The sequence below is a fragment of the Lissotriton vulgaris genome, chromosome 10 (genome assembly GCF_964263255.1).
Source record: "Lissotriton vulgaris chromosome 10, aLisVul1.2, whole genome shotgun sequence".
NCBI classification, from domain to species: Eukaryota; Metazoa; Chordata; class Amphibia; order Caudata; family Salamandridae; genus Lissotriton; species Lissotriton vulgaris.
The window spans coordinates 199,142,779-199,168,262 of NC_141698.1; the positions used below are offsets into that span (position 1 = coordinate 199,142,779).

General features: G+C 46.0%; 1 protein-coding gene and 1 pseudogene across 1 annotated transcript in view; both read right to left on the reverse strand.

The window, feature by feature from the left end:
• OXSR1 (oxidative stress responsive kinase 1) overlaps positions 1–25,484 on the reverse strand; it is a 783,663-nt gene that overhangs the window by 654,440 nt on the left and 103,739 nt on the right. The window lies entirely within an intron of this gene.
• Positions 8,989–13,150, reverse strand: LOC147684979 (nucleoporin NUP35-like; annotated as a pseudogene).

Below are 25,484 nucleotides of genomic sequence, written 5' to 3' on the forward strand. Positions count from 1 at the left end.
CGTTGGAGTCTCTCTGGACTCTAAGGCAACAAGCACGATGCCCCTCTGAGCCTTTCTGGGCTCACACATGTTGGGGCGACCCACTGCCAGCTGGGGCCGCCCTTGAAGCTCTTGCGGCTTCATACACACAGGAAGCGCGAGCTCGCGCTATGGGGGGGGGCGCGGACACCGACAATGTGTCCCGGCGCCCCTCCTCTCTTCTGCCCCACTCACCGGTTGCTGGCGAGCGGGGGCTCTCCGCACTCGAGGCTCTCCCTCCATTCGGGGAGCCTCGCACTGGCCTTCTCTATCTCTTGCCGGGGCTCCCTCGACACACGGGAGCCCCAGCAGCAGGCCACGCGGCGACTCCTCTTCCCGGGCCCGGCGGTGATCACCCGGCACTTTGGAGATTCCCTCGGCGAGGACGGGGTCGAACGGCTGACTCTGCTTCCGGCTCCTCGCTGAGGTGGCATCAGGCAACACTCCTCGGCGGCTTCAGTGCTGCGGGCCAATCCGGTCGCGGCCCCTACGTCGAGCCTCCAGCAGCACCCGGGAGTCAGCCAATGGCAGTGCGGCTCCCGGGACAGGCCTTCCATGACGCTCCTCTCCTCGACCAATCCCAGCGCGGCAACCAGGATGACGCCACGGCGCACGGGCCAATCCCGTCGCGGCACTTCTGCCGAGCCCTCCGTCCACAGCCAACCACTGCACGGCCCCTTCGTGGATGCAAGCCGACCCTCGAGGTCAGCTTCAGGGCCCCGGGCCCGCGGCGGTGATTATGCGGGCAAGCGGCATTAACCCGCGCTGCGCTGGGGGAGCTTCAGAACCCCTCGGCCCCCACGAGCACGTGTCGATGAACACGCCGATCTCGGGGCAAAGCAGGCAGCAATCAGCGCGGCGCCCTCAATCAGAGCAGAGAGCAGCCAGTGCGCTATCCGGGACACCACAGCCAGGCTTAGTCGAGCAGTCCCTGATGTCCACTGCACACAGCAGTTTCACGATCTCCTTGGCCCACAGCAGTTTCAGGGGGACACAGCAATGTAAAAAGGTCCCCCAGCGAAGTAAGACCCACAGTCCAGCGATGAGGTCCTTCCAGGCAGTCCTGGAATCATAAAGAGGGAGCAGCATAGCCCCCAGCAAGAAAAGTCCTTCAAGAAATGCAGTAGGCAGGGGGACAGTCAGACAGAGTCCCCCTAGCAGTCCATCAGGAGTCCAGGAGCTGGGCAGGGCTCAGGGATTCCCCTGAGCCCCAGCAGCAGCATGCCCCTGGCAGATTCAAGTTAGAAACAAGAACACTTTGGAAGGGGACACAGCCCCTTCTTATACACTGAAAAGCCTTTGAAGTCCTTTGAAGTCATTTGAAGCAGGCAGTGTGAGAACCAGCTAGACTGGTTTAGAGGGAAGTCCCCTTCAGTATCAGGGACAGAGGTGTCAGTCGCCCAGCGGGAGGTGGAGCCAGCTTTGTAGTTAGGCAGGCACAGCCCTTCACTATCAGGTGCCATCTCCTCCCACTTCCCTGGCAGCAGATGCTGCCTTTCATCCATGGGCTGACTTCAGACAACCTCCTGGGCTCTCTAGCCCCTGTCATCCTCAAACCAGACAGTCAATCCACAAGCAGGCCCAGGCACTCTGGGCCAGGCTCACCAGCCAATCACACGCTAACACCAACTTACACAAATATTCCAACTTCCAAAAGTAGTACTTCTAGACTAGACACAGTCATGCCGCATACATCATTTTGCAGCATTCACTCTCACGAGTTCATACATACCAAAATCGCCCCTGCACTCCCCACACATCAGGAACTACCATGGGCATACATATTCCCCATTCATTCCTATGGGAGGGCAGGTCACTCACCACACATACAGAGAGCTCAAGCACTTTACACTGTACCACAGTGAAAAAGTGCGCAGAGGCCTAAAATCACCAACACCAGGTTCCATAAACAGGCTAGGAAAAAGCAAAAAGTCTAGGGGTGAACCTGCCCAACGGGCCGGGTCCAACACTCTCTTTTTGGTTTAATCATGCTCTTTTCCAACTAAGCCTGAGAAAATCTACCAGAGGTAACCCCTTGTAACTTCAGCTACCACGCACTCAGTCTCTTCATTCATGACATTGTTTGTTTCTACTGGCATATTACACAAGCAGTCCGATTCAGAGTTCACTAATCTCAGCATATATTCAAGCCTAAAGGAAAACTCTAGCATACGCACTTACCACATCCTTGATGTCCAAGTACCTGCTACCTTAGGAGCAAAATAAATAAATCCAGGTTCAATGGTGTATCTTCACCAGAACTTCGGTAGCCCAGAAAGACTACCTAAAGTAGGTTGCTCTCCAGCAGTTTGCCAACAATTCCTTCTAGATGGGAAAATAACAAATCAATGTTCCTCTCAATGAACATGACGCACATGCTACAGTCACTGCTCTCAGTCAACTCTACTGCATTAAAACTACACAACTGTAAACATTGTTGGGATCTATCACGTTGGGGTCAAAAAAGTTTCTAGGTTTAAGCAGCAACAATTTAATTCTGCATTTTCAAAAATTATTTATCATACTTTTCACACCATGAAATGGTTTGTCTTCAACAACTCTCTCATCTTGATGGTCTTTCTAGCAAAATTAGATAGACAACTTAATACTACACCAACCCATAAAAGACTGAGACTGATATTTGTACTTTGGGGACGGAGCTTCTTAAATGGCTCTCAAACTGCCATTAGGACCCAACCATTCTTTGCTAATGTGGGTACCCAGGTAATCCACCCCACTAACCAATATTTTTCTCTTCTTAAATGCAGTCCAATATCACTCATACTTTCCAACATATTTCAAAATAGCATCAGTTCCATCTTGTAATCAAAATAAACAAAGATGGCATCTTGAAAGTAGGGCATATATTTCACATCTATTAGCAATACATGAATTTTACTTTAGAAGTCTACGAAGGTGAAATAGCATTTAGTGTTTAACCTTATATGCCCACACAGATGTGATCAAGGAGTTCAAGGCGGGCATCATAAATCACAAGGAGGTACTACGTGGCTACATGTGAGGGTGGAGCTTGCTGCTGGCCCAGGGACACTGGATGCTCAGCGCGTGAGGACCTGCTCGGTTTGTCCAGGCAGCTTGATACGCCATGACATACAATCTGTCATTTGCCGGTCACTTGATCAAGGGCCGAAAAAACCCAGGAGGCAACTTTGAGATGGACAGTAGTGGCTGTTACAGAAGACTAACAAGCTGCAGAGCTGCCGACAGTGACAGCAGCGGTGAGTGCATTTGGCAGCAGGCCCCTAGAAAGGTAGGAAGCGGCCAGCATTCGACTAGGGAGGCTTGTGCTAGCTTGAGGGACCTACACCTGCTTGCATGCCAATTCTGCTGATTAGTTTAAGTGCCTCCCCGGGAGCAAGCTTCACCCAGATACGTCACTGCATATCAGCATTCTTCCATCGTCATCACGGTTGTTACACTACTGCCCTGTGCCTAATTCCCTATTGCTTGCATGTGGCCCATTCTATTTTAATTCCATTTTAAAACTAACAGACATGCAGTAAAACCGCACCACAGTCTTAGGACACGTGTATCCAGCGTCGGCAACGGCTAGCATTGTTGTGAAGCTACTGCATCAGCGCAAGGAGATTGTGTTCTCCAGGAAACCCGAGCGTACAGGGAGCAGGGCAGGGCTCGCTGCTACTGACTTAGCAGGCGGGCAGGTAGACAGGCTGTCCGACAGTTCGGCTCCAGCTGTTCTCCCCCGCCAGAGGAAGAGGGAAACAATTAGGAGGAAGGGGAAAGGAGAGGAGAAAGCAGGAGGGTATTTCCAGCCCCAGTCCAGACGCACCAGGCCAGATAGCAATGTGGCAGCATGGCGGTAAGCGCAATAGGCTGTGGGTACCCCACGTCGCACAGAAGCCGCCTGCATTAGGTCGGTGCAGCATGTGCCCGCTTCAGAAGCCCACATGCCCATAACCATTATAGCCTCTCCCCCCCCCCCCCCCCGCCCCCCCAATCCCCTGCAGATCCCTGCTCTCTGCTCCTGGATTAGTCCAGTTTAGACATGTGCTTCCTTGCCTCCCACTGCCTCTACCGATAGCTTCAAGGGTCCGCCTCCTGTGTTCACAATGCTTTCTGGGTGTGGTGTTTTTCAGCTCTGTTGAATCCGATTAAGAGCAGGATTAAGAGCTAGGACCAGGCCATGTTGGAAACCCACAGAAAATGGTAAAGAAACTCAAGGACCAATGGGTCACCCAATAAGGGGTGGGAAACCAGTCAGAAGGGCGAAACTCATACGTAAGCAAATCTTCCAATCAGCTAACCTTGCTAGTGCAGGACTCCCAACGCCATAGAATTCAGAACACTGCAGGAACCAGTCAGTCCTATAAAATCCTCAGCCTCTTCAAGCAAAGTGCAACTATTCTGACCAATATAGCCTCAGAAAAGGTGAATACCGCCCACAAGAGAACCCAAAAGGATAAAGATGGGCAGCCAAGCAGTCCAAGGTCACAAAAGGTGCCCGCAAAAGAATGAAAGCTAAGCAAACAGCACAAGTTGAGCCTGAGGACTCTGCAGATGGACATAAGGCACCCTTTGCCCTATGGGCACAGGGAGCATGACCAACACCTCTCAAAAATCCACCAATTGCATGACCCATGATTGTGGCCGGCGTTTCCAACTGTGCTCCACTTCATTGTCCCATTCCTGGGTGCTGCTTCAATACAAAGCTCAGGCATTACTGACCAATCAGGAAAAAAGATCCTAATCTACCCACCCAGAATATGTATTGAAAGGTCCCCACAATATACTAAATAGGGGAAATATCCTTCCTGAAGCTACTAGGAAAGCCATGTGCCACTGGCACATTTACCCAGTGCAGACATACAATCCATTGTGTTTTTCCTGACTAGAGGTACACAACCAAAGGAACCCACTTTAATTAACTATTTAACGGCTGAACAGGCAGGACAAAGATGGCAAGAAAAGTATCACTTCAGGAACTGGGGCATAGAGCTAACAAGATATTTAACTGAAGCATACCCAGTACAGCTCTACAGTGAATCTATGACTGTCACAATAGCAGTTGCTCAAAAGAGTCTTTTTCAATTCTGAAAAACGCAATAGGCAGCAAAAACCAGCCAAAAAATACAGCAATAAGCTGAAAGATACACTAGGGAGGAAACACAGGCCGAGTCAAAACAGCAACATGGAGACAGACTGGTTATGGCTGCCAATGGCCTTGGGTAATAGATCAGGAAACGGACTACCTGCTATGCATATGCTCAGTCCCTCCACTGGTCTGCAGATATGCTCATAAGAACATAAGACGTTTGAGGAACTTGGTTGATAATGTAGAAGAGGTCAAGTACTAGCCGCAATTTAATGTGATAATGCTGTAGGAGACATGGAGTATAACATCAACTCCCCTGATCAGGAATTTTGAATATAGATACAAAGCATTAAGAACGACGACAAAAGACGGACCTAAGGGTGGCCTAGCTATTTACCACTTCCTTTGATAAGGGTCTTAATATAGAAGAAATAGCACTACATTGATCCTGGACCATGGCTATGCTGGTTGCAAACTGGATGTGTGAACATAGGGCACCACTCATATTGATGAATATTTACATCCACTCACGCCTTCATCTAAAAAGTGAAATGATACCTATACTGAAGTATAATAACCAAACTAAGCCAAAAGCATGTCGGGTCACACGATCTTAACTGGCTTCTTTAAAATGAAATCTATTCTTCAACAATTATCAGGATTAACTGGTACTGCTCCAAGATGACCATTTGAACATCTCATATCAAATGATACCTGTGACTAACAGACGTGATCCCACTGATAAGGAGATATTGGGTATAGGCTTGCATGTCGGTCTCAGAACAGCGATGAGAACAGCAAGAGAAGACCAGCCTACATCACAGACTCACACCACCACTAAATCCTGTTCCACTATAGATTACACATCCTGCAGTTTAAGAAAAAGGTTAAAACATGGCTGTTCCCTAGAATTTGATCCCGTGATGATGGAGAACGTTTACTGCCAATCCACTCCCTTTTTCTATCTGTGGGTGTGGATGTCACGTGCTGCAGCGCCAAGATACCCGCAGGGTGAAAGTTGTACTTTATAGATTTGGCATACAATGCAATACAATGAGATTCTCCTCGTTTAGATACTTGGAGCCTTTCAAGTTAGACGTTCACTCAGGAAGCAATCATAATCTGCATACTTTGCAGCTAAGCAATAAAAGTCAGCTCTGGCGAAAGTCTATACTCTGGATCTGTATCACCAACTACCAACCTAAACAGATAAAACCGGAAAGGTGCTACAGCAAAGGACTTTGAGGAGCAATGCAGACTTATAGAAAATGGTCATAAATGATCAGAGTTCGAGCAAGGCTTGGGAAGTGGGAATCAAGAACCTGACTGACGAGTTTCCATCACACTCACACAGAACACATGTTCTTACACAAAACAAACTACTATGCCACAGGCTTCCTTCATCATCAAGGGCCATTAAAAAGGAACAGCATAAACAGCTTAGAGCTTAAAAACAGCATCACAACAGGGCCGGTCTTAGGTAAAAAAAATTGCAGCCATTCAGAAGTCTTACAAAAATAAAATATGGGCAATCAGACATGCTCCCAATGACAACTACTGGGCGACTCTCCGCCTTGCCTGTAAATTCAGTAATGCAAAAAAGTTCTTGGAGATTGTAAATAAAAGTAACCAACACCACCTTGCGGTAAACTATGCAAATATAGCTGCACACCAACAGAAAGATTAGATCATCAAGGCACAATGTAACAATACAATGGCAACCCCTAAATCCATTGCAACGAGCAAGTGGGGTGCAGGAATCCCTGTGGTTAAAACAGTAGCTGATATGGAATATTTAAAATCATAAAGTATAGAAACTTGTGCACTCTCATCCATGGAAATCAGAGTTTTTACCAGTCAACAGATTGTTGAAGTAATCAACAGGGTAAGGCAAGATGGCCAAATGGCCTACCATAACAACTCTTTAAATGCAACCTGAAATTTCAGGAGACCCTACTAACAATACAATCACTGCAGCTCTACTGCAGAAATACCAGAATCGTGTAGAGGCACAATAATCCATCTGATGTATAATGGAGGAAAAGCTTCATACACGGGAAATTATCGACAAACTTCCTTGCTGTATAATGAGGCTACATGGAGAACTCAATTTGTGGGCTAAAGAATATTGTATTTTCCTCCCGACCACCACACAGTATTTAAAAGGGGAAGGGGATCACTGCAAACCTTCTGGCTTTGGCAATGGGGCTGATAAAATGATTAAATCACAATGCTTGCTAGGTCTATTCTTCGTGGATTTCAACGCAGCCTTTGCCTCAGTTCCACATAATATCCTATGGCAGAAGCTAGCAGCAAAGAACATCCGCCTACCTTAATGAAAACTATTTTATCACCTCGTACTCAAATACTTGGCTCCAAGTAAAACTGGGGAACTGCAAGTACTGTTGCAAGTATTGCTTTCCATACCGGTTTACCACACTGGTTTTTAACCGGTTTACAAACCAATAAATGAAGAAGGCTGACACCCAAACAATGTCAAGTTCTGTATATATATGTGTGTTTTTTCATTTATGATTTTTTAATAAAATGAGATTTGCAAAACAGTGATGGTGGTCTCTAGATCAGACCGGAAACATGAAAATGTGTATACTATTATGAGCCAAGCTGTAGAAGTCACATAGTGAATGCAGTGGGTTTCACACATGCTGCAGATATTTTTATAAACATAATGTCACAGGATCCAACACTGGTGACACCACTCTGACTTATCAATCTTGAGTTGATAAAGTTATGTACCCGAGTTTTGTTATTAACATTGTCATTTACAGACCTTCAAAGTTGCATGCCTAGAACAGTAATCGCCGAACAAATAAAAGAATGATTTCAGTACTTTAAACAGGTGTAAATTAAAACCTGACTTGGAGCTTGCCTCCAGAATGCTAGAAACAGCAGTAAAGGGAGAATACACCGATGTAAATGCTTGCATCAATCAAGCTTACATTCCAAATGGGTCCACAGTGGGGTTCTGTAGTTAAGTGCCTTTGTCATATGGTCACAATCCCCTCCCCCTACTTTTTGCTCTAATGCTGATGATTAGGACTCTGAAAGTGCACTGGAGTCTGCTGCCCAGGCCCCATTGCCAGTGCTCTCCTTCTCTAAAACTGATATAAGTGAACTGGTAACCCCAATTCACAAGGACTTTAATCCTCCCTTATCAGTTCCTAGTATATGGTACTAGTGGTACCCAGTGCATGGGCTTTAAAAGAGTAACCAGGGCCTGAAGCACTGCTTGTGCCATCCCGAGTGACCCCAGTAAGTTGATGACAGGGGGGCTGCCAGTGCAGGAGCAGTGCAAACTTCTCGAACTTTGTAGGCAACACATTTATTTGTGAATTTACAATAACAATTTTAAAATATGTAACAATGAGAAAAAAAGACAGTGACAGAAACATTAAGACCATGTTCATTATAGACAATAGTCATTTTAAAAGAGCACGTGTTAATGAGGTACCTCTAGAAGAAGGAAAGCAACCAAATACGTTTTTCAAAAGTTAAAAGGCGATGCTATACAAAATCTAATAAACATAATTATTTGTGCCTTAGCCCACTAACATGTCACAATTGGCACAATGTACCTTTGCTTAGGTATGTCAAACCTTTTAGTCAAAAATATATATTGCTGCTTATTAAATAGGTGTAACGGATGCAGTAGAACCAGCATTTTACTTTCAGACTGATGACCGACATGTAATTATCTTAAAATTACGGGGACCTAGACAAATCAAAATTTTCTATTAACTCCCTCCATGTGCACAGCATCCTAAAAGACCGCCAACTGCCATCCCAAGTAGACCGAGAAATAGTGCTGCCAGTTGGTTATATAACTAACCAAAAAACTGATAGGTTTATATCAGTGAGGCTCTCCCACCTTCGAACTACCATCCAAACATGTATTCCATGGCTTTAGAAACAATGCGGTCACCTTTCCTTGGTGTCGGTCGGTCAGCAACAACCTGATATTCACTGGTTGATGCTTTATACGCTGCAGAAAGTGGTTTCATTGTAGTTGTTCTAGGAGTTGTAGCATGTTGTACAGGCGTGCCAACTATTTTCACTAGTGGTGTGTAGACTAAGGATGTGGAACACGTGTAAGACCTGTCACAGCTTTCCTTTACACTTATCTATGCAAGACTTGACCACAACCATTATAGATTCACCAAACACCATTCCATCTTTGCTCAAGGCTTTCCTGGCCTACAATTTGGACTGGTACTGAATGTGCATGCAATTTCCTGTTAGACATCACATGCTTTAAAATGTTTCCATACTGTGCCAACTGTATCAGAATGTAGGAAGCCATGTGTCATCTAGCTGGTCGTCTTAAGTCAGCGCGTCACCTTGACTATAACAAGCATTTTCAATGCAATAGGTCTCGCATTAGGAAAGTTTGAGCTATTGGTATTGTAAATGACAAATTTTGTATTTATGTGTTGGTTTTGAAAATAGCTAAATTAATAGCTTTGTCATTCACAATGCCAATAGTTTTAACTTTCGCAAATGTGACACCGATAGCATTCGTAATGCAATATGTGTTGTATTTATGTGACTTAGATGTATTGATATTACAAATAACAATGGCTTTTTAAAAATAATTAATACGTAAATAAAAGTTATTGTAATTTATAATGGCAATAGCTTAAACGTTGGTAAATAACTTTTGTGAAGATTTTGTTTAGTGTATTTTTTGTGACGAAAATCCAGGAACAGAAGTGAAATATTAACACCTTTTTGTGACATTTTGTAATAAAGCTTGAAACATTGAGAGAACATATTTGAACCAGTTGTTGTTGAATGGTTGTACAGATTGATGCTGTGGTGGCGCTGAGTGATGTTGTGGTGCCCCCGAGTGATGCTGTGGTGGTGCTGAATGATGCTGTGGTGATGCGACAGATAGAAAGAGCGAGTGCGATATATAGATAAAGTGAGGGTGACAGATAGATAGAGGGAGGGCGATAGATAGAGGGATTGGTTCTTGTGGGCGCGGATGGTTGTGTGAGTGACCTAAAGGGATCAGTGGGATGCGATGAGAGTTAAGAGGACAGTTACCTAAGAAAGGAGCGAACAAGGAGGAAGAAAGTTAGGGAGGAATTAACTTGTGAGTAAATCTAAACAGGGTTAAAAGGTGGTTTAGTTCCCTTTGTAAGTTTCAGTCAGGACTCGGTTGTTCCACTTGTGTGCTCAATAACAAAATCAAAATGGCATGTAAAGATTTTCCGCATATGCAATCAAGACTTCCCATTGAACTTGTGTTATGAAAAAAGTGAACAAAAATGCACTTCTTTACCCTAGAGCGGTTTCGGCCTACTTAGGCCTCATCAGTGAGGTGCAACCCGAGGTAAACATTGAAGGTCTCCCACTGAGGAAAACAAAAAAGTGCTGGGAGGAAGGCTTGAAATACTGGGTGACAGAATATGTTGCCTGCTCTGATTAATAGCGGCTGTAATTTGAAGATTCTGTAATGAATGACATTGCATACCCTTACAGGCATTCCTGGCTTGCCTACGGATCCTGAACAGTCTCAGCCTCTTGCGGATTTATCCTGCTGTTTCCTTCCTCTTCTGTTCCCTACCCCCACCCTCAGTGGTTTGAGGCATATAATAGTGGTGTGGGCGCTCTACAAAAACATAACTACACAAGTATACGGTGACACCAATCAGACATTGACATCCCAATAGCCGCGTGGAAAACTTCACGGTGCTCAGATAGAACAGGAAGTCTGCACTGCTTCTTCAAGAGCAGCCGGCCCCACCCTGATAAGATTATTGCAGTTGCCAACAAGGTGCAACGCAGAAACACATTACGCAACCACAACAGGATGAAAACACAAGTATAGAAAATAGCACATTCAGTGTTCACTTCAACATCCCTGGCACAAATTTCAGTTTACCCATTATTACTGTTTTTAATCCAACTGCTGCAATAGGGCTGTTTTGGACATTAAAGTAAAAGTAACCAGCAAAAATTGTGAAATGTTACTAGCCAAATGAAAATATTTATTGCAACCAGGAGACATAATTTGACACCAATTAAGAACATTTAATGGCATTTCGAAAACTAGCGCTCCAAGATGCAAAAGGAATACCCCACGGAGACTGAAAGAATACATGTGCTTTTCAATGATCTTGAATCGTGAGGAGTGTTTGTACATGCCTTTCCCACTCCAGGAGGATGTTCAGGGCGAATTGCTGTCACTGGTAGACAGAGGGACAGCAGTTTACTAATAATCCCTCGATATACCCAAATGGAATGGGTTGGGCTCAAATGAGATTTAGGGAATGGACATTTTTCAAAAATAATAAGTCCAGTGATGGATCAGTTTTCCCCTTCCACTGCGCATTTGCCAAGACTGCCCTATGTCCTTTTGTGAGGACTCTGCGCTACCCCCTCACCCCACTTGGCTGTGGTTACCGCTCATTTCACCCCCATGCTTGTCTACTGTATGCCTCTGACCTTTTATGCTGGTTTTATTTGTCTTCTCTCATTTGCGGTGCGCTGCGCATAGAACCTGGACCCCGGGCACTTGTTACGCATTACAAGCACTAAACAATCATGTGAATTTTTGAAGACTGCCGGGACGCCACAGGTGCCCTGTGCAGCCGAGGATGCTCGGTGCTCCCGCACAGGAAACAGACGTGCACTACTAGAAACTGTAGTGCACGTCGCCGTTACGGTTTCTGTCAACACAGCCAGGTCAACAAGGCTGCGAGACACCTGTTTCCGCAGACACTCAACGCCTGCCCCTTGCCGTGGGTGTGCTTTAAGGACCCGTGGGGGTGCCGGACATGCCGACAGGTCCGCACTGAAGCAGGCGCAGCCGTCCTCACAGTTTCACTCCGATAAAGTCCGCCCGGCTCTTCACTTGTTCGAGCCTCTCCCTTCGCTTTCTGCTGCTCTGGCACCTCCAGACGGAAGCCCTTCGCCCCTCGAGTACTCAGCAGGCGCCCTGGTGCCTGCAGCGGTAAAAGTGCAGCAGTGAGGCACGCCAGCCCTGCGTTTGAACGAGCGCCACCCTGCAGCCGATGATGAATGAGAGGGCGGGGGCTGCCTGCGCATGCGCGCCACTCTGCAGTTTCGTTTTGGCGAGCGCGGGCCTGGAGACGAGAAGTGCCGCGTGAAGTCCCGGGTCCCAGGAGGGGGCCCGGGTGAAGACCAGCGGGGAGACTGTGGGGAAAGCTCCGCTTCTTTGTAGAGGAGCTCGAGTGTTCTGCGGGGCACCCTTGGCAGATGGTGCGAGCCCGAGTCCGACTCCGGTGAAGTAAGGAGGGAGGAGGGAGGGAGGGAGGAGGGAGGGAGGGAGGGAGGGGGGGCTGTGTGCCTGTATGCCGGTGTGTGTGTGCATGCGCGCGCCTGTGTGTGTGTGTGTGTGTGTGTGTGTGCGTGCATGCAGAGGGGTGGGGGCTGGCTGTGTCTGTGTGAACAGGGGCTGTGAGTTACTGTGCGCAAGCGCGCTCGCTCCCGCGGTGAAATCCGACACTGGGAAAGCGCGTGGCACTCTGCTGTTCACTTTCCTAAATACGGATAGCATTAGTTGTCTTGCTGACAGCATTCATGCTTTCGCATGAATGCTACGTCAGCTCGACCTAAAAAGGATCAAGCTGAGTAGGATGCAGCATTGTCTTTCTAGTTTGTCCAATTGTTGCTGTGCTGAATTCGCTACTGCCTGTCCCAGGTGTAGATGGTATTGTGCCGGATAATGGAGTATGCATGAAGGAAAAACTGGGCTGCTTCCGCGAACTCAAAGGTGTTGCTCCAAGTCCTGGACTGGTTTTATCATTATAAATACTTCGTACTGGTGGTGCGCCACTTTTATCTTTATGACTAGGAACAACTGGCTGTGGAGGACTGACCTCTGAAATTAAAGGAGCTCTCATTTTCATCATCCCTAGAGAAGGGTGAGTCTGTGGAGTTACTGGAGTTGGTAAATCTCCCATAAAGATTTCTGGCAGGAATTGGGCACTAATCCCCAGGTTTTGGTGAGGTAGGGGAACCAAGCGTCATCGGTTTTGCTCCCAAGGGCTCCACGGTGAAGGCTGACATGGGATACATCTATGAGCCTCATCCTGTGTGGCAAAGTCAATGCACTATTTATAATATGTGCCAGTCACACCTTAGGAAGGCCTCCTGAGCCGAGGAGGCAGGGTGCATTATATTAAAGGTGAGGATATGTCAGTGCTACCTTACATGTCCCCTATAGTGGCCTTTTCCATTAAAGGACACTATGAGTGATAAGCAGTCCATAGGATAACATGAGCTGGCACCCAGACAAACTGGAGGTTGCCATCTCCATTATGGTACCACTGAAACATGTCATGTTTGAGATCAAACAAAGTGTCTGGTCACCCCAGACATACGTCTTGTGTCGAGGACAATGATGCATGCACACAGGTGGCTACCTTAGAGGTTGCCCACCTGGTTGCCCCAGCCTTTCCTGTGCTCTGGCTGTCAGCCCACAGTTGCAAGAAAGGAATCTGACCCACTGCCAGGACGTGTGAAGTCTCCCAGGAGTCCGAAACAATGGCCTGGACAAGAAGGAGGTCACACGTCCCTCGCTGACAGGATGGCTAGTTGAGTGGAACATCAAGGCAGGGAGCTTCAAAGTCTTCACCACCTGTAACATGCAACCAGGCTGCCTCCCAAAGGAGGCAACAGCTTCCCCCTGCCTCCAGGCACATTTGCACCTGGGCAGGCAGGAAAATTAGATTTTCAGGTGAACAGCCCCATAACACTAGCCCACGCCTCTAGAGCGGGCTACCTGGTCTGTACAGCTAAGAAAAGGTTTCTGTCATTTTAAAAAGTGGTAGAATAAAGGGTTCAAGGTAGAAAAGGTGACACCTCAAGGGCGTATTAGCCACTGGGGCTAGTAGCCCATTGGTGCCCACACTCTCACCCCCTTAAATCTAGGATTTAAGGGTTACCCCAAACACCACAACCTCCTTTCTAATAAGACTTGCAACAAAGGACAAAGAAGAGACCAGTGTCTGAAATAACATGATCTGCACAAAGCAAAGGTATAATACTCTGCGGCAACCTTGCTGGAAATGCATGACTGAGACTCATTCCTGACCAAAGGTCTGTTCCCCCAGACAGAGGAACTCCTTTGAGAGCCAAATGCAACTCCAGACTCCCCTGGACTAGTGGCCCTAGTCCCCTGCATACAGCAGGAAAAAACAATATACTGGAACCAAAGAATCTCTCGCCATCGAGCCCTCATAGGGATCACCCAAAAGCAGATGGTTTAATGCATTGGGGGAAATTTAGTCCTGACCTCCACAAAGTTTCAGATGGCTACAATTTTCCCCCGGTCCTCAAGAAGTCGAAATAACACTCTGCTGACCTTCCCACTGCCACGTCTTGTTGGTGGCTAGTTCGGCAATCAGCCCCTTTACTCGACGCTGCACCTTGAAGTAACCATGCAAAACCTTCATCCAATGTCAGCAGTCGCTTTGCGGTTGACTTTTTGCACCCGTTTCCTCACCAACATGGTGCAAGAGTAAATCCAGCTCCCCCGTGGCTCAAGCTTCAGCTCCAAGGACATCCAGGACAACCCAGCGCCCGGGCTTCTCGAACCAAGTAAAACCGAACAGACTATTGTGGCTTGGTCCCGGGAACTACATTACCTTAACGATTCTCTGATTCCATGCAACTCTACCTGCAAGTGTCCGATTGTCACTAGTGCTTTTTCACATTGACCAAATGGGAAAGTATTGCCGTACTGTTTCACACCAATTTAATTTTGCTTCTAAATCCATAACTTCAATTATACCTATCTGATTGAATTCGTTTTGGTGTCTAAATTTATATTTAAAAAAATCGGCTTCAATTTTATAAATTGGTGTTGGATATCTTTTGAGTCGTGTCAATTACTTATCGTCCATGTTGGAATTCTGAAATGATGAACACATGTTCTTCTAGTAAATAAAGCCCGACTGCTCTTTGCCACTGTACCAGGACTGAGCTAAGGATTTATTATTGTGAACCAAAGGACCATCTTTGGTGTATTGTAAGAGTATTGCATGGGAAAGGCTAACCATCACCACATAATACTCCATCTTCTTACAGATCCTCATTCCGGATTTCTAGTCCTCATTCACCTAGGATCATTTCTTCACCCAGAAGTCACAAATTCATCTTTTCAAAAGACATGGATTTAGCAAATCAATTAGAGAACATGTTTTTTTTTACTCCCTTGACTCTGTGCTCCCACTCAGAATGCGCGAAGATAAGACCAACAACATCGGCTCTGCTCCGTGGTACACCCCAGAACTCCGCCAGCTCCGCAAAAACTGTAAAAGAGCTGAACGGCTTTGGAGAAAAGACTGGCACAACGCCAGCAAAGAGGCATACCATTCCTCAGTCAAAACCTATAAAACCGCAATCAAGCTCTCCAAAGCCTCTCACTATGACACCCGGATAAAGGAATCATCCAATTCCTCTAGGGAATCTTATCTCATTGTGAAGGAGCTTCTGAAAGTTCCCATCGCTTCCTCGCCCACCACCCCTCAGGTAGATAGAAGTAATGACCTAGCCTCATACTTCAACAACAAAATTGCCTGCATCCTCACATCCCTCCCTCCCCCCAGCTCCCCTTCCCGCAGAAACACTATTCAGCCCCCCGATGAGACGGGATTACGTCCCCAACTCGAGACATTCAAGCCGATAACGCCCAACGAGGTGGAAACGACATTGAATAAAATAAAAAGTGGATCTCCTTTAGACCCTGCACCTCTGAGATTCCTCAAAAACGTGGCCCCCGCTATCACCCCTACAATCACGGAGCTTATCAACTGCTCACTTGCTCAAGGATCAGTCCCCCACAGCTGGAAAAAGGCAGTGGTGAAGGCACTTCTTAAAAAACCTCAGCTCGACCCTACTGATATGGCAAACTACCGGCCCATATCACTCCTTCCAGGGATTAGCAAGATCACCAGTTTCTCGGTGAACAGTCAACTCTCCAGATTTCTCGAGACTAATAACATCCTGCGGCAATCCCAAACTGGGTTCCGTCCGGGACACGGCACAGACACCGCCCTGCTTGCCGTCATCGAGGAAGCAAGGCGCATTCTAGACTCAGGGGGATCAGTGGCAGTGATCCTCCTGGATCTGAGTGCCGCCTTTGACACGGTCAATCACCGTGTCCTTCTTCACCGACTGGCTGCAGCAGGGCTTACCGGGATGGCACTCAAATGGATAGAGTCCTTTCTCACTGAACGCACGTTCCAGGTTTGGGATGGCGAATTCCACTCGGCCACACTTCCACTCACCAGCGGGGTTCCTCAGGGCTCCTCCCTGAGCCCCACACTTTTTAATGTGTACATGGCCCCCTTGGAAGACGTGGTAACGCCATACGGGATAAAAATCGTGAGCTACGCTGACGACACACAATTGGTCGTCTCCCTCTCCCAACTTGACGACCACCCAGACAAATTACCAAACTGTCTCACAGAAATTCACGGGTGGATGTGTGAATCGTCATTAAAACTCAACGGTTCCAAAACCGAGGTGATGCTCATGGGCAAACAATGGGCGACCATCCCCCCGGCAATCTGGCCAGACGTGTTCGGGGAAATCCCCACCCCGAAACACGAAATCAAGACCCTCGGAGTCTGGCTAGAACCCGCTCTCTCAATGAAGACCCAAGCGGCTAAAACCGCCGGAACCTGTCTTGGGCTTCTGCGAACTGTTCGCAAAATTCTCCCCCTCCTACCGCCCGTGTCCAGGAAACTAATAGTACAGGGCCTCATATTGTCACGGCTAGACTACAGCAACTTGGTCTACCTAGGTGCACCGGAAGCCACCTTAGCAAGACTGCAAAGAACCCAGAACGCTGCAGCCCGCCTAATCATGAGCGTACCTCCTAGAGTATCCGCCAAACCCGCCATCAAGGCGCTGCACTGGCTGCCAGTCCGCCAAAGGGTGGAGTTTAAGGCCATGTGCACGGCCCATAAACTAATCAACGGATCGGGACCTGCGATCCTTAGGGGTCTGGTCACCCCCTACATTGCACCAAGGGCCCTACGGTCGGAGAACGAGCACCTGGCCAACATCCCTAAATTCAAAAGAACACGCACTGGAGGCCGACGATTCTCTGTCAAAGCGTCCACCGGTTGGAATTCTCTCCCACGCTCCCTCAGACTGGAACCCAACCACCTGACATTCAGGAAAAAACTTAAAACCCTTCTGTTCCCTAAATAAACCCTCCACCTCTCTCCCCCTCAGCAGGACTCAATATTAACAGCGCGGGGATGCCCTCGGGTCACCAGGCGCTATACAAATTGCTAAATAAATAAATAAATCCAGAGTGGATAATATTGTTTGGTTTAATAGACTGAGATGGGGATCGGTTTTGAATTTGTATCCTTCTTCCGATTCAATACTTTACATTTTTCTCAAACTTTGAATTTTGATCTACTGATTTCCATCTACAATAGATGAATAAATTAAGGAGTGCCTTTATGAGAGAGCTTCATGAATCAGAAAGGCCCATCAGAAACAGTTGCGAATTGATCTAATCCAAGTTTTTCTAAACATTATCTTGTACTAAAACATGGCAAGGAAATAAAAAAAAAATTTTTTTAATGTACGCTAACATTTACAAGGAAAGATGGTTTTAAGGAAAATCCTAAATTAAACTTGGAATGAGTTTAGGACAATGAGGGTTTTTGGATTCAGGTATGGGTAATTTTTAGGGCGATGAGAGGTATTTGAATAAGGAATAATTGAAGTTCAGGCATAGAAAGGGTTTTTTAGGGTTTAGAGATGGAAGGAGCTTGGGAGTGGAGAGGGTTTTTTTAAGGTTCACGGATGAGGCGTTTAGGTCTGAGGTGTTTTCAGATTTCAGAGATGGGTGAAGGGTAAGGGTGTTGAGCGTTTCAGGGTTCATTGAGGGGCGGAGTTTAGGGCTGTGAGGATTAAGGTTCAATTATGGATAGCACCTGGGGTGGTTAAGAGGTTTTAGGATTCAGGCTGGGGGTGGAGTTTAGGGTGGTGAGGGGTTTTAAGGATTTAGGGATGGGTGGAGCTTAGATGTAGAGACAAGTGTTTACGGTTCAATGAGGAGTAGTTTAGGATGATGAGTGGTTCTTCTGAGTCATGGGTGAGTGGTGTTTAATGGCGGTCAGGGTATTATCTTTTTTTTTTTTTTTTTTTTTTTAAAGAGGTTAGGGATGGGTAGATTTTGGGTTTGCCGAGGTCTTTAAGGGGGTATTGAATGGGTGGGTATTAGGCGTACAAAGAAGTTACTAGGGTTCAGGACAGGGTGAAATAGGGGTAGTGAGGGATTTTATGGTCTAGGGATAGAGGATTTTTGGGGTAGAAAGGGCTTTTAGTCTAGAGGGATTACTGTAGTTTAGGTGTGGTGAGTGGTTTTTGGGGTGAGGGATTCATGATGTTTAGGGTAGTGAGGGGTCAGCAATGGATGGGGTTTACATGTGTGATTGGTCAGAAAATAAATTAAAAGCATCCAAGTAATTGTTTTAAAATGTAAAAGTTTGTAAGTATGCAATAATGTCCCCTGAAGTAAATCACTCAAATAATTATAGCAGGCAAAACTGTTTGTGAAAGTGAGACCTGCAACCATTTCATTTACGCTTGAAAAAATAACGCATTCAATAGCAACATTTCGACAAAGAAGACATCCTATTGTTTTCTGTGAAAAGGTAAAGGCCATTCAAGCTGAAAATGTCAATTAAACAATTAGGATGAAATGGTTTCTCTGTAATGGTATTCCATGAAATTATTTTTCTATGAAATCACACAACGGACGAGGTCGGGCGCATTCAGGGTTGTATGGCCGTAGGCATTCTATGAAAACACAAAACCCAGAAAAGGGGATGGTCTCACTTAGGTTCTGGGGAAATGGCCACAACTGGAGGTGGCTATTTGATGCGCTCCTATGTGAACAACACACAATTTGATTCTGAAGAAGCAGCATCCTTTGGTGAAAGAAGTCATTTGTTTTTCTCCTGTTATACTAGTCAATACAATGATCATAGCAATTGCTAGATCTAATACAATTGCCCTTGCTGTACTACTTGAGTTAAACACTCTGTGGTGAATGCACATGTTGTAGAGTGTTCTATACATAGAAGAACATTGGGTGATAAGTGATGGAAGCTGGACTTGTGTGTAAAAAAGAATGTTTTGTATTTCCCAGCCAGGTACGAAGGTCCTGTTGATTTTTGAGTCTATTACTTTTTTAAAACCAACTCGGTACGGAGAAGCGAGTGTCAAACTATCGGAATTATTCTAAAAAGGGTTGCTCAATTTAACACTTAAATCAGATATTTTAATCTAGTACACCGAGTGCATGTACATGCTAGAAATGTTGGTTGAAGGCACTGTGCTCTTTGCTAAATGCTATTCATTAGCGAATCCTGTCAAATTATTTTAGTAGGTTGCTTCGTGAAATTCTGCACCCTTATACAAACACATACACCTTTCTTTACTACAATAAAAAGCGAAGAATGGGCCTCACTTCCTCCTAGAGAAACAGCCTAATTACTTAGCTGTTCCCCTTTGATTTGTTTCTCCGATAACAGTAAATACGGAGATAAAATGTAATTGAGGTAACATTCATGCAGCTCCTTTACAATATCTAAAAACAAGCATTTACAATGCAACGGTCTCGCCTTTGCAAACGTTAGGGCTATGGCATTGTAAACGACAAATATTTTATTTATGTATTGGTTTTGAAAACAGATAAATAAATGGCATTGTCATTTACAATGCCAATAGCTTAATCTCTCGCAAACGCGAGACCTAAAAACATTCCCCCTACTTGAGAAGTAAGGGCACCTCACAAAGAGAGCAAAGGTTCAGATCAACGAAAGACTAACATGTTCAATCAGACTCGAGACGAGGACCCTCAATTTCCAGGTGTCTCATTCTCTGCGAATCTCTCCTAACTTTGCCACATGTAGAAAACAAGTCTGTCTCTTTAAGACTGCACCCCACCATCAAACACATACGAATGGGTAATGCAGCGCTCTTAGACCCCTGCACATGCAGGACGCATCTCCAGTGAGTACGGAAGTCGCACTGACCACTTTAAGATCCAGCACGCCGTCCTTAGCTTCCTGCAACAGGGTGACAAACTTGGTATTGAGCAAACCCAAGCTCTTCTTGTGGCGGCCGGAGGCGCCGCTCTGGCACTCCGTGGCAGCGGCCATCCTCCGCGCGAGCCCTCCTGCGTCGCAGCCTTCACTTCATTCGGGATCGTAAACAGCCGCCCCGTGCGGAGCAGTAGAGACAGCAAGCGAGCCCTGGCAGAGCTTCCACGGAGGAAGTGACGTCGCAGCCGCTCACAGTTGCCAGAGTAACAGGATTGTTGGCCATTGTTACAGCATGAAAGCTGCTGTGCTATTTACACCCGACTCGTGTGCCGAAACTATTCCTAGTTTTAAACTTAGAAGTAAGAAGAATGGCAGCGCCTGTTGAGGGGAGGACTCAAGCCCTATGCTCCGGGTCCGTTAGGAGGCTCCGGGCGGGGATTCCGAGGAGGTAGCAGTGAACTACAGGCACGGGGTCCTTACCTCTTCTGTTCCGGTCCATCGACAGCGCGCCGTGGCAGCCAGCGTCCAAGACTAGCGTCCCTCGGGTCAGAGTGAGTCCAGGCTCGGCCTCTGGAGGAGGCTCGGTCCTGTGTCCGCCGGCAGCAGCTCAAACGAGGAGCCTACTCTCCAGCTGCGCCTCCATTCAGCCAGGCCCCGGGACAGATGGGGGAACAGACCAATGACCGTCCAAGGCTGGGGCAGAGGGCGGGGAAGACGCGCAGGAAATAAAATAAATTACTCTTCAAAGCCCCGTCCCTTTCAGACTGGGTGCCCCGACTTCCTGCTGGGGTAAAAGGTTCCTTATCTTCTTTATGGGGCCATCTGGACCCATAAAGAAGATAAATCTTTTACCACAAACGTAAGGCAAGGAACCCAGTCTGAAAAGGACGGGGCTTAGCGAGAAAGGAGAACGTAACTAGGACCTCTTCTCCAATGGCTGGCCACGTTTAGAAGGCCAGCCAACGGAGAAGAGGGGCGGGGCTTAACTCTCGCTAGTGAAGTACTCCTAAAATCATAAAATCTCAAGAGCTCGACTGCGCATGTGCGCAGTACGCCACGCGAGACCTAACAAGCAGTAGTAAAGCCTTTAGGACTTTGGCTTTGCCAGCGTCTTTTGGTAATGAACTACAGTTTTGTGCTTTACCCTTCCCCCTGGTGATGTGCAACAATGCATACATTTTTATGTTCTGGCTTGACAGTGCAGCTGTTGCCAGACAAATGTGAGAATCAACAGGAGTGGGGCTTTGGCTCCACCCACATGTTGGGAGTCAGGAACACATCTTGATTGGGCAGACCTATGCTTCCAAAAAAAGTGCTTGCCCTGCACACAACTGAGATAATTTTGTTTATCCAGCTGTATGAGCTTGAATTTCAGGGGCGCGCACACACACATGCCATTGTAGTGCTAATAACATGTCTTCGATAACTAAATTTATGGTGTTTTTCTCTGGCAGCAGCACAGATGGGAGGAGGGCAGTCATTAACGTATATGGATTTTTAGGTCTTGCTTTTTAGTGCATTCATAAACAGTAACTAATGGCCTTGCTAGTGCTGGTATAAAAAAAGGTGCAATGACAACTGCTGGTAGCAGTCACGTAATTTCAAAACACTTTAATGTGTGAATATGCATGCATGCCAAAATCATGCCGTGGGAGCCATTTAATTTTTTATTTACCAATACAAGATGGTAGATGCAACATGGATCTGTAAAAAAAAAAAATTAAACTTTTAGCGTAAAAGCCCATATTTAAAGTAAAAAATAAAAAGGACTGAAGGGTGACAGAGCAAATGGGCACAGCAGGTGGGATCGAAAAAGGTGAGGCACTGCATGAGGGACAAGACAAGGGGAGAGGGAAAGCACCCACCGATAAACACAGGGTGTGAGAGCTGGGAGAGTAGAACAGCACAGCAGCAGGGGGGCAAAACACATAAGAGACATAAGCATACAAAAGGGACTGTAACATTGGGAGCTGGGAGAAATCATGCAAAGGTGAGATACATGGAGCACTAGTGGGAGCCGGGGAGAATTACACGAGAGATAAACATGGAGGAAGGAAGAGAGCATTTAAGGTGAGCACACAGGAAGAGGAGAGAGCTGGAAACCCCATTAAATTCTTGGAGTGCTTAACCAAAAAGAATAAAGTTCCCTAAAAGTGAGTAGTGAAAAGACAAAAACCTGAAATTAAGAGCGATTGTAAAGATGCTTTGCTCCAGCAGAGGGACAAACAGAAGATAGACCAAGCTAGGGCAAAAAAAGTCATCAAAAATGAAGCAAGCTGATGTGTGACAAGGAATAGTAAACAATAGCAGTCTAAGTTTTTGGTAAGTCGACTACAGGTCTTTTGCTACTAAACAACTTACACTGTCTGGTAAGCTCGACCTAAAAAAAAGTAGCAGTAAAACAAAAAGGTCTGCCGTGCATTAAAGTTCTGAATCAAATATTAAAAGGAGCCTACTACAGAGGGGAAAAAACAAATGATCACGTTCTGTATACAATTAGTCTATGAAACCATAGTGGGAAAATAGGCATAGTTACCAACCTCGCGTTTGGAGGGGCCCTGGTTGGAGCCTGAAGCAGACTACAGCAGTACCTTTCTTTTTTTATAAGAAGTACGAAAGTCAGACTGGCTTGGCTTGGCAATGTGATCGTCCACAGAAAATATCACAAGGATGCCCAGGCACAGTGTGGCCAGGTGATCTGTCTGGTGATTTGAACACGCAGAGCACCAGACAGATGCCGAATACACAGCCTAAAACTTAAATGACAACGCAGCTGATGAAGAGGGATCATGGCAAAACTGTACACCCACAAGGCCAATTCAATGGCGCTCAAGAGGAGTAATCATGTTTGGTTTTCTCATTGGTTTCTGCAAATAATCGTTGGGACAATCCAAGGACATGATTAAACCATCCAATTGCAAATAGCAGTAGTTGGTGTGTACATGAAAAAAGGACATAACTCATTAACCCTCTGAAGACAGAACAGCTCTGCTGCTGAACATCCGCTTAATACTTAAATCAGTGGCACCAATTTCCCCTACCTAGGAAGGAGGACAGGTTCAAATTCGGTTAACTCCAACTTAGGCTCCTACCTTCAATGAACACAAAAAAATGTCGACAGTGTACGCAATAATGCTCTAACCTAATTGATAGTTGCAATCGTGTGTCTTGACTTCACCTCTCTCTTTAAGAAACTGAATGACACCCGTAGGTGGTCACCCGATTAGGTGCACTAAGGAGCAGCAAAACAGAAGTCTGCACCTACTGAGAGCGAACATGTATCACTACACACAAGATGGAGAAAGAGCTATGAATTTGCAACCAGAACAGTAACCAGGTAAGGTTTCCCCTGCAGTTTCAGTCAAATTTAGCTATATGCTCCATTTCCTGGTGGCAACATTCTGTAGATTTCTTTGGATTTCAGCAGCGCAGACAAACTGCACTTGGAACATATTAACTAGGCCTTCCAAGAAGCTGCTCGGGTGAATAAACTTGAGGCAAATCGCTAGTCTGCATAGTTTATGGGTTGACCTACAAAGGCAACCATTAATCCAGGCACCTCAAAATGTTGTGTTCTATTAATGTAACATTTCTTGGTTAATGCTTTAACAACAATTTGTATTGTAACTGTCCGAGTTCAAGCTAAAGGGGAACAACATGATTGCCTCCAGTCATTCTTCCTAATCATGGCTTTAATTAAAACAACTAACACAATCAAACCAGTCCTATTGCTTTGTTCCTAGCTGAACGACCCAATTTCAAAAGTCAAATTCTTTCACATACCCAGAACACACTACAGAGAAAATCAAGATAGTGCCAATATGTAAAGTTGCAATATACAATAGCACTCCTTGCGGCAGGCTGCCAGCTCAATCACAAGATACAATTTGGAGCTTTTAACTTTCAGCAGCTATTATATACACTTCTGCAGTCAGAATTACCAAGTCTTTAGGCAAAAGATTGGCCCTTCAATTAATAAATTGTACCCATTCCAAGCACAGGGCTTCAACAGAGTCCGATTATGGTTTAATCACTAACTGCCTCAGTTGTGAGCCTGCAACCAGTATCCCATTTCCACTTTTGCTCAGTTGGTCTAATCAGTCAAGGAGTCGTCTCATCTTTTTAGCACCAGACATTTCTCAGTCTCTCTCTGGAACCAAACAGGATCCACCATGTATTGTGGTCACCAAGTTAAGGGGAAAAAGTTGAAAAGAAAGTTGACATGTTAAATACCCTAATTCATCTTTACCATCACCTATAAATGCATATAACCCTTGGTTATCTAGATACTACACCAGCCAGATAAAACCAGATTCATCCTGGCCTGGTAAATGCTTGCATAGTAGGTGGGCACCATTGACATATCCTAACTAATACAGTTATCTATGAAGAAATTAAACGAAACAAAAAGTATTTAATACGCCATTTTCTCTCAACACTGTAGCATTCCTACGCACTCCGGCAGCCACAGGACAAGTAGTGGCTACTGGACCTCACCCGTGGGAGATATGGTTGTGTGCCAGTTGTGTCCTATGGCCCAGCCTATTACAGTGTGGGGGTGCGCAAGCTCAACTAGCCAACAGACGCAATTATGTTAATGTCCAAACCAGTTGCCCATCTTTGCAAGAAAGATCCTAATGAAATCACACACTTGTACTAAAACTAGAGACTTTAACATGCACTAATTGGTGACTCCTGGTGTTATTTCAGGGAGACACCACACACCCTCGATGCCCACTGCTCCTTCTCGGTTTCCTCCTTTATGATCACCGTGGGAAAAGCTGCAGCTTTGGTTACCAACTGGTCAAAAGTGCACTAGGCCTTCAACGTACCCCATTCTTGGCATAGTGAGTCCTTTCAGTTGTTGCTAAACACCCAGAGGCAATCTCTTGTGCATTTGAAAGCCACAGAGAACCAGCAGGTCCTTCCCAGTTAACCAGAAGAGGCTACAATGAGCAGCAGGTCGGATCTGCGTCTCCTCCAGCGGTGTCAGAGTCCTGTCTAGCAGGTCTAGTCTTGAGGGCGCTGCACTGCTATTAGATGCAGCCCACAGCTTACCTTTTCTCTCTTTTTTTTTTTTTTAGCAACAACCGTTTAAAAAAAATGTAAGAACTCTAACACACGTACAACATTGAGCACAATTAATCATGGTGTTTATTTTACCAACACTCAATTTGTAGCAGACAACAAGGACATGAATGTCATACAGAAATGAAGGATTCATTGTTTTGTAGAATGACCGTTACGTGCGCACTCGTGGTACAGAGCTGGACTAAAGGGCCTCGGTTTGTTGCATTTTGACACTGCTGGTAATTTATGTA